This window comes from Vanacampus margaritifer, chromosome 5 (assembly GCF_051991255.1).
Source record: "Vanacampus margaritifer isolate UIUO_Vmar chromosome 5, RoL_Vmar_1.0, whole genome shotgun sequence".
NCBI classification, from domain to species: domain Eukaryota; kingdom Metazoa; phylum Chordata; class Actinopteri; order Syngnathiformes; family Syngnathidae; genus Vanacampus; species Vanacampus margaritifer.
In genome coordinates, this window is record NC_135436.1 from 22,181,312 (window position 1) to 22,190,497 (window position 9,186).

A 9,186-nucleotide genomic window follows, 5' to 3' on the forward strand; every position below is an offset into this window, starting at 1 on the left:
CGATGAGGATGGGATTCGAACCCATGCGTGTAGAACACAATGGATTAGCAGTCCATCACCTTAACCACTCGGTCACCTCATCGCTGTCGTCTTCACCAAACAGGGTCCATTGGAATTAAAATTGCCTTAGGAGCTCGAACGTGTGCCGGCAATGACCGGCCCGTGGGCCAAAATTGTCTCGTCGCCAATTATATCTGGCCCGCTAGATCAGAGGTCCCCAACCCTGGTCCTCAGGGACCGGTATCCAGCCTGTTTTTCCATGCCTCCCACAGCCAACACAGGTGGAGATCGTTATCAGCCTTCTCCAGAGATTGCTGATTAGCTGATGATATGAATCACCTGTGTTGGCTGTGGGAGGCATGGAAAACAGGCTGGATACCGGTCCCTGAGGACCAGGGTTGGGGACCTCTGCGCTAGATGACATTGTTCGGGGGGGGGGAGATAATAAGGGATGTCACAATAGTTACGATATTTAAAGTTCCTTGCTATCATCATGGTCTTGTCCTGCTAAATAATAAGCCATTCTGTTTAAAATGTTTTTCTTTTTTTGGGTCACACACACAAGCAAACCCACGCCTACTTGCATTGTAGGTAAGTGACGGTACCACTCCGCCACCCCTGTTAAAAATGACATTTTGTTGGGTAATATCACATTGAAGCACTTCACTTCCTGATTTGTGTTAGGCAGCCAATCGGGTGCCTGTATTCACAACACAGGAACGGATTGGCTGCATAACTACATATCGATGTCACACAGAGAACTTGCTGGATGATGGAGCTTCTTCTGCACCCAGAAATTGTGCCCGTCAAGGTTTTTTTTTTTTATAAAAGAACTGTTCACAACTGACAGTCCAGTAAGTACCCCTTACTTCTAAAGCACCGTGCACGTTCTCTGAGGGACACCGTTGAAAATGGTACGAGTGTAGTAGCAGTGTTGAAAAGGCTAAGCCTCGATGAGGATGGGATTCGAACCCAACACAATGGATTAGCAATGGATTTTTTGTTTTAAGGGTTAATTGTTCTTAAAAATGTTTTGGGCTCTAGGATGTATATTGAAATATATGTATCAAACCAAAGCTTCTTTTGTTTTTCATTTCTCAGAAATACTTATTACATGGGAGGTAGTGGGATCAATTTGCATTTTCTATCAGCCTGACTCATTCAGGGGCTTTTTTCGAGGGTCAAGCAAGCCTGTAACAGTCTAAAGGTTAATTTTCTGACCAGTATTCTGTTCAGACTTTTCTTTTTTGCTTTGTGATTTAAACACTAATTAAAATTTCTGTAAACAAACTGATTGGTTGGTACCTCTTTGATTTGTGGCCTTTCAGATTTTCAGATAAAGTAATTGCATAAGTACGCTCAGTATAATGAATGCCAGAATGATAAATTTGACTAATATAGGTCAGTGTAGCTCACATGTAAAAAAAAAAATCTAAACGGGAGCTTCCCTCCAAGGCCTTTTCAAGTTGTGTCCTGTCTTCAGCCGGCCGTGTGCTACGACGTGTCAGTGAGATAAGACAGTCGGCCCTGGAGGATGATGTCAGGGCTGATGAATGACATCAGCGACCTCCACACCAGACGCCCGCAAATCAACCGTCACATCCTCCCTGTCTTGAGCAATTACAGTTATTGTAGACTCCTCACTGAGCACAATGCATCATACCTTATTTACTTCATATATATGATGGATGTTTGTATTAAGTTTCTAGAATCATGTAATTCTGATTTGAATTTGTTTCTAATATTTTGGTCAAATATTTGGTATAAATCTATTAATTTTTTTGTTCAACAATTTGCATAATTGTTAGTAATTTCTATTTTTATTTTTTATTTGTGCAATGACTTGTATTTATTCCTAGTATCTTATCTATTTTTTCTAATATTTTATATTATTATTATTATTATTTGTATGTTATTGTTCCTAATATTCTTTATCAAATATTTTACTGTCTACTATTTTTATTATTTTAAATAGTTTAATTTGTTTCCTAATTGTGTAAAAAAAAAAAAAAAAACTTTTTTTTCTTTTTAAATAAATCAATTTGTATTAGCTTTTAATATTTTGTATTTTTGTATTTTATTTTTCAATCTGTATTTTTGTGTAGTGGGTTTGTACTTGGTAATAATATTTTGGTCAACAATTTTTTTTCTAATTTATTGTACTATTTTATATATATATATTTTAAAGAGTATAGTTTTCAAGTAATTTTTGTGTGTGTTGTTAATCCAATATTTTTAATATATTTTTTTTGTGTGCAACATTCAAAAAAAATTATGGATTTGAAAATCTTTGCATTTTTTTGTCTTATATTTCTGTGTAATATGCTTGCATTTGTTTCCAATTTTTTTTTTTTCTTGAATTATATTTTAGTACCCTTATCTAACATCGATCCATCTATATCTTTGACCTTGGTTCTTACAGTCATTCCACTTTTTTAAATGTGAGCGTGTGTGTGCCGGTTGAGGGTCATTGACCTCCCAGTCAGGTGGGTGAATTTGCGGCTAAAGGTTATATCCAAAGGCCCAGGTGTGCAACACCTGTGCTCAGCCCATCATGTGACTCACCGTCCTGCCTGCCTCCCCATTCCGACCCTCCTTTAAGCTCCTCTAATTGTACTCTCAACCTTTTGAAAAGCCCCCAAAAGACTCACGTTCCTACTTTTACACCTCTTATCCTGGAATGTCTCGCTGCGAAATGACATCATCGTGGGAGGATCTCCAGACAGAAAATTGTATCCAGTCCACTCAAAACACCCTTTCTAAAGTAGCTCTTTAAGTCTGTTTGTTCCAGCATTGGCCAGACGTCCGGATTTAGACCGGACAGTCTTACTTTTTAGTGATGAGTTTGGCGTCCTGCGCAACCCTAAACCGGACGCCGGTTTGTCCGTCTTTGAAAGAAAATGAGCTGTGGTTGAATTTTATGTGACCGAACATCTGCCCCACCCCCGTTTGTCACAAGTGGTCTGCGCATGGCAAAACATGCCTCTAAAACCTAAAAGTCACCCCCAAAAAGCTGAGGTTTTCGTGGACATTCAACAATATTAAAAAATAATTAATATCTCAGCTCCTGTAGCAGACGCCACGTAGCGGTCGGGAGGGAAAAAATAGAAACATAATCACAAAAACATTTCATAGTTTACACCTGTGGCGTTCACACAAACATAAGTTTATAATTATAAACTTTCAATATTTTTTTTAAATCAACAAACGAATTTCGCATCTGCGGGTACAGAATTCCACTTACCTTCAACACTGTAGCGCATGTGTAGTAATAACCTCGGGGGATCGATTTGTCCGTTCCGCTACAAGGTTGTCAAAATTTTCAACATCCTCATTGTCTACAAACATATTTCCTAACAGTATGTCACTGTCGACTCATTACACTGATTCAAATTCCTCCTGTGCCGTCGTCGATCGCGTCATTTATTTCATAACTCCCGCATACCATAAATGCTTGAATAAAATTCCAGGACATGCTACGAGGCTTACGTCACCCTTTAGTGCATAGGTGTCAAACTCCGGTACTGGAAAGGCCGCAGTCCTGTAGGTTTTGGATGTTTCCGTTCTCCAACACAGCTGATATATGATCAGCTCATCAGCAAGCTCTGCATAAGCCTGATAACGATCCTGCTGATTGGAATCAGCTTGTGTTGGAAGGCGCATTACTGTAAAAAGAAAATGCACACAAAAAAATCAGCAAAACAACGAGGCCGGGGAAAATGAACTGCGTTGTAGCGAGGGAACACTTATTAATTTTGGGAAACATGTCCTCCTTTTTGACTTAATGGTCACATGTTTAAATGAACAGACTTATAGCGGACTAGAGCAGGCTAAAACACATCAATGTGGCGGCCATGTTAGCAGGGATGACTGTCCCATCAAAAGTAATGGAAAGCGTGGATATTAGCTTAGCATTGCCGTGAGCGCATAGCTCAAAGGAGCGTGTTGTAGCTACCTATTCATATTGATTGCTGTTTTTTTTTAAAACTCAGGTGCTAGCCTTTGAACGTGCTATTTGTTCTTTCTGTAATGGCAATGGTAATGGTAATGGTAAACATATGGCATTTAATCGTAATGGAAGTGAAATGAGGTGGTGTAAACAATGTGGCACAGTTATCCATCTTCAAGTACCAACAAGACAAGTATGAATGTTTCAAACAGTTTCAAGCTTCTTTTGAAATATATTTATAATAATTCTGTACTGTACTGTGCATTTTAGGCTAAAGGAAAAATACAGAACACAAATATTGTGTTGCATTGGGTGTTTTTACACAAAGAAAAAAGTACTTAAATGTAACAAACACTTACATTACGAGTCCTTCCACCAATTAGTCAGTGACATCAAAATGTCATTGTATAAACATCCATGGCATTGAATTCGTTTGATTAATTAAAAATCATATTTCAAAAATGTGAACTGATAATTTTATTACTTAAAAAAAAAATACATATGTTTTTATTTATTTACCTAATTCCACCTGTTGTTTTTAAGAATTTTAATTCAGCACTTGAGCACAAACCTATCCATACACTCGCATGGATCCATACTTTTCACTCCCATCAAAACATGTTACCGTGGTGATGACCTGTTAACAGTGTTTAAACTGGCGTGAGTCCAGCCTTGCCCTTGCGTCCTCTCACTTGCATCCAATGAGAGAGTGCGCATGCAAACAACAGTGTGTCATTTATGGCTGGAGTGTGCCTCTCTTGTGTTTGCTGACCTTTCCACGGTCCCTGTGAAAGCACACCAAAGGAAAACTTTTTCCAAGCCCAGATCATTTCATAAGGACTCCAGTCAAGGCTGACTCGTCCACCTCAAAGAAGCCAGCGGTTAATAAAGTTAAAGCCTGGCTCAACAGTAGCTCTTTACAATCCTGGCTTTTACATGACGTTCCCAGCGTCTTGCCCGCGGGGGCCTGAACGCTGAGTGAGCAGGACACAATGGAGAGGCCGGATTAGTCTTTGTGGGAAGTGACAAGTTGTGAGGAGGTCAGGAGGCTCACCTGGGAAAGTAGCAATTTAGTCAAACCCTGCTTTTGTTACTATGGTGACACATCCCTCACAACTTTTGTCTGGGTGCAAACTAGCCCGAACATGTTATAAGCCACTCAATCCTGCTATGATTTCACTGCCAGTGTAATTGTTATCATATCTAAGGATTCATAGAGAGTTTTGGCGTATAGGAAACAAGTCACAATTTTGTTTGGATCCCATTCAAATTGTGTGTGGTTGGTCCCAAATGGTATCTTAAAAGACAGTTTTGTTTGTGCTTTAGTTGAACAGTAGGGGGCAACAACACCCGACAACATTTTGGGTACTGCCCTTTTGCAAGGAAAATATCACTCTCAAATATGAACTTCCAAACCGTGTAAAAATGTCATAAATGAAATTTTGTTTATTAGCAGGCATTTCTGATAGTACCACAGTGCAATGCAATGCAAATGTTTCTTTTTCACGGTGAAAGCAAACGGCGTATGTTATTGCGTTTGCCTGTGACTAGCATACAAAGCAGACAGATTGCTATTGTAGTCGAAATGACATTACATCACATTTTGAAATTCAAATAATCCTCACAAATAACAAATTACAACGATCCAAAATCCAATGCTTTCAATGAGTGGAGAGTGTCCTTTTCGCCATTTTGACTTGTTACATAAGCTCGGAATTGTCCATACAGGCATGAGGAAGACTTTCACAACTACTGTAAGTGACTCAGTAAACCTCTGTAATATTAGTTGTTGTTTTTTTGCAGAGTATAGCACAAATATACAAGTGAGTATTGTTCCATTGACCATACTTGAATGGCTGAACCATTTATGTTTAAATATCTGTTGTATATACATTTTTTGATATTTATTAAATCGTATTGGTGGTCCAGCATAGTATTAATGGGAAATAAGTATAAATACTTGTGTTGTTTTTTTTTTACTCTATACTTAAGTAGCTTTTTCAGGTATCTGTACTTTACTCAAGTATTTATTTATCTGATTACTTTTTACTTTTACTCCAGTCTAGGATTGGTCTGGCACAAATAATCGGCCCTGGCATTTTGACAGCCTGATTCCTGACCGCCCTTGTAGCCTCTACCACTGATGTTGATTTGTTCAGTTTGATCTCTATATATTGCAAATGGATGAATGGGCTGCTCCTTTTAAATTGTAGGCTGGTCTCTCGGGGTAAAACGGAGGAAAATAATCATTGAATAGCACTTCATCGGCCCTAAAAGACACTGGCCCACCGGGCGTCTGCCCTGAATGCCAGATGGTCAGTCCAGCTCTCCTCCAGTCCCTATATTTGAAAACAGATATTTTTACTTTCTTTTGCAAAAATAGGCACATTACTTTTTTCAACATCCAAAGATGATGACACTTAAGTATTAGTTGTCTATTAACATGGCCAAAACAAAAGAGCAAGTCACCTGTACTAAACAAGATTCAAAGACAGAACCTGTTTTAAGTAGCAGTGGTAATCTATATTAAATCAGGCTAACCATCCATGTTTAATTTACCGCAGATGTGCACTTGCAAAAATGATACTTAGCAATAGACACATTACAATTGACCTTTTTTTTTATTAAGTGTGAAATGATCTCAAACTATAGATATTTTGTCTTTTATGTACCCCCATTGCTTTATAAGTCTGCAATAAAAGCACATGTGGAAAAATAATCACAGTAAATTCCCCTAATATAGCGAATAATCCGCGAAAGAAGTACAGTGAAACAGCAACAGGGCAAAGGAATGACTGTACTGTACTTTTATATTAAAACAGCTTTGGTGCCATCTTGTGGCTCTCTAAATGCTTCAGTCAGAGGACAAAAAAAAAATGGAAATAGCTGAATTTTCAGCAAATGACAAGAGGATTGGGTTCACAAAACCAAAAATTTTTTTCTTTTTTTTTTCTTTTTTTAGGAGAGCTCAGTATTGTTCATTCGATTTGACATCATCATTGCTCTCCTTTTTAAAAAATAAAAATAAATTTAAAAAATAAATAAATAAATAAAATGTTTTTTTTTTCTTTCTCTCTCTTTTTTTATATATATACATATATATACATATACACACATATATATATATATATATATTTATTTTTTGTATGTGGGTGAGCATGTGCATGTGTGTGCGTGCGTGTGCGTGCGTGCGTGTGTATTCATCAGTTCACCTAAAGCCCATTAAAAAAAAATCCCATACTAATAATATAATATAATAATAAATTGCCAAATGCAGAAACATCAATGTAAGTTATCATGATGTAGTGGCTCTCGCTAACAGACAGAATTAAGTAACCAGAATTAGGTTAAAAAATTCTATATACGTAGACCATGTTTCTATAAATTGTGATATTTGGTTTTTATTTGAGGCAGATATTTTTTCCATTAAAATGTGATTTATGAGGAGGTTAGACCATTGGTCGATATTCAGAGTTTGTTTATTTTTCCAGTTAACAAGAATTGTTTTTTTAGCGATAGTAAGGGCTACAAGTGTAGATTGAAATTGTTTATGTGGTAAGTCAGTTGTTGTTAGGTCACCTAGCAAGCACAAGTTTGGAGATAAAGGTATCCTACAGTCCAAAATAGCGGAAAGTTTTTCTAAGACTTTAGTCCAGAAATACATAACCGGAGTACATAACCATAAGTGTCTGTAGTGTTTTGTAAACAAAAATATTGATCCATGACTGTTCCATCTACGCTTAAATAAAGTCTGTCTCGTCAACGTACAGTGGATCTGGAGACACTCCGGTTGAAGATGACAGACCTGGGCCAGACATCTATGAAAAACCTGGACTTTAATTGTGGAGGGTGACTCAATGAAATGAACGTCTTAGGATACAGCTCACTGGATGTCTGGGTGTTTTAAGTGGTTGAGGGAATGGAAGTGGTGTGAGGATGTTTGAGCTCCTTGAGTTACTGGTCAGGACAGGCAACTCTGATGACCTAACTTCCTTTACCTTACACAAACACATGCACGCGCAGTGGAAATTTGCGTGAAGCTCTTTCATTTCCCTGCTAATAATCTCTTAATCACAAAAGCCACCTGGGGGCTGCCGCCTCTGTTTGCTCCAAAATTACATTTCCATGATGTCACTTCGCCCGTCTATGAACTTTCCTGACAAAGCGTGACCGCTTGCTAAAGCTAACAATAATGATAAGGAAACGCACGATACTATTCTACTGTTGTGAGTCGTACGTTGCACTAATTTGTAGCAGAACAATGTCAACACAGTTACTGGCACAAAAAAAAATATCCAAAATATGCTAAAGTGTATTTTTAATAAGAAAAAGAAAAATAGCACACAATAGTGTACGCTCTAAAAAAAATCAAAAAGGTCAAAAATGGACCGATCCTCTACTTGGGTCAATTTGACATAACTTTGAGTCAAGAAAAATTGACCCATAAAGTGGATTGGTCCATTTTTGATCCATAATTGGGTTACTTTTGACCCAACTGTTTTTAGAGTGTACTTTAGAAAGACATACAGTAACGATGTACTTCAACTGAATATAGAAAAATGAAACTGATTTTATACCATATTGTTTGCTCATTATGGCGGTCGTACCTTGGTCATATGAGGGAAATATAATACATACTGGAGACTGAGCCTATCTCTCGACTTTTCAGTACCGCAGTATTAGCAGTTGCTCTTCGAAGAGGATAAGGAATATATGCCTGAGTGTTATTATTGTCTGTCTACCTGTGGTGCTGGGGTTAGGTTAATGCTCACAATTGAAAACGGGTAATGTTTTCCAGGATCGGATGTTCATACAAGTTTCTTTCATGACTTTCATGCAACCTCTCTCTTTCTCTCTCTCTCTCTAAATATTTTCTACATTTTGCGATATATTTTTGGTGATTTCATTAAAACATGCAATCATATATGTACAGTATCTCATTTTTTATCATTTGTTTATTTACATTATCAACCACAGACATCCAGTGCAGAACTTGTCCAATGTACCTTTTTTTTTTTTTTTTTTTTTACGAAAACAGAACATGTTTCTGCAGCAAATGAAGACCGTCTTAATGAGAAACACTCCATTGAACATAATGACACTGCCATCCACGTCTGTATCCTACAGAGCGTTTCATGTTGACAGCTGTTTTGTTTTACCAGTTCACCTCCATCTTTGGCCTGGCATCAAAAACCGAGATAATTTTATGTTTTGGCAAACGATGGGGCCCATTTGGG

General features: G+C 37.7%; 1 non-coding gene across 1 annotated transcript; it reads right to left on the reverse strand.

Annotated features, from left to right (window-relative positions):
• trnas-gcu (transfer RNA serine (anticodon GCU)) lies at window positions 1-82 on the reverse strand. Its single transcript has one exon. It is a non-coding gene; the product is annotated as a tRNA-Ser (tRNA).
• Between the last annotated feature and the right edge of the window lie 9,104 nt (window positions 83-9,186).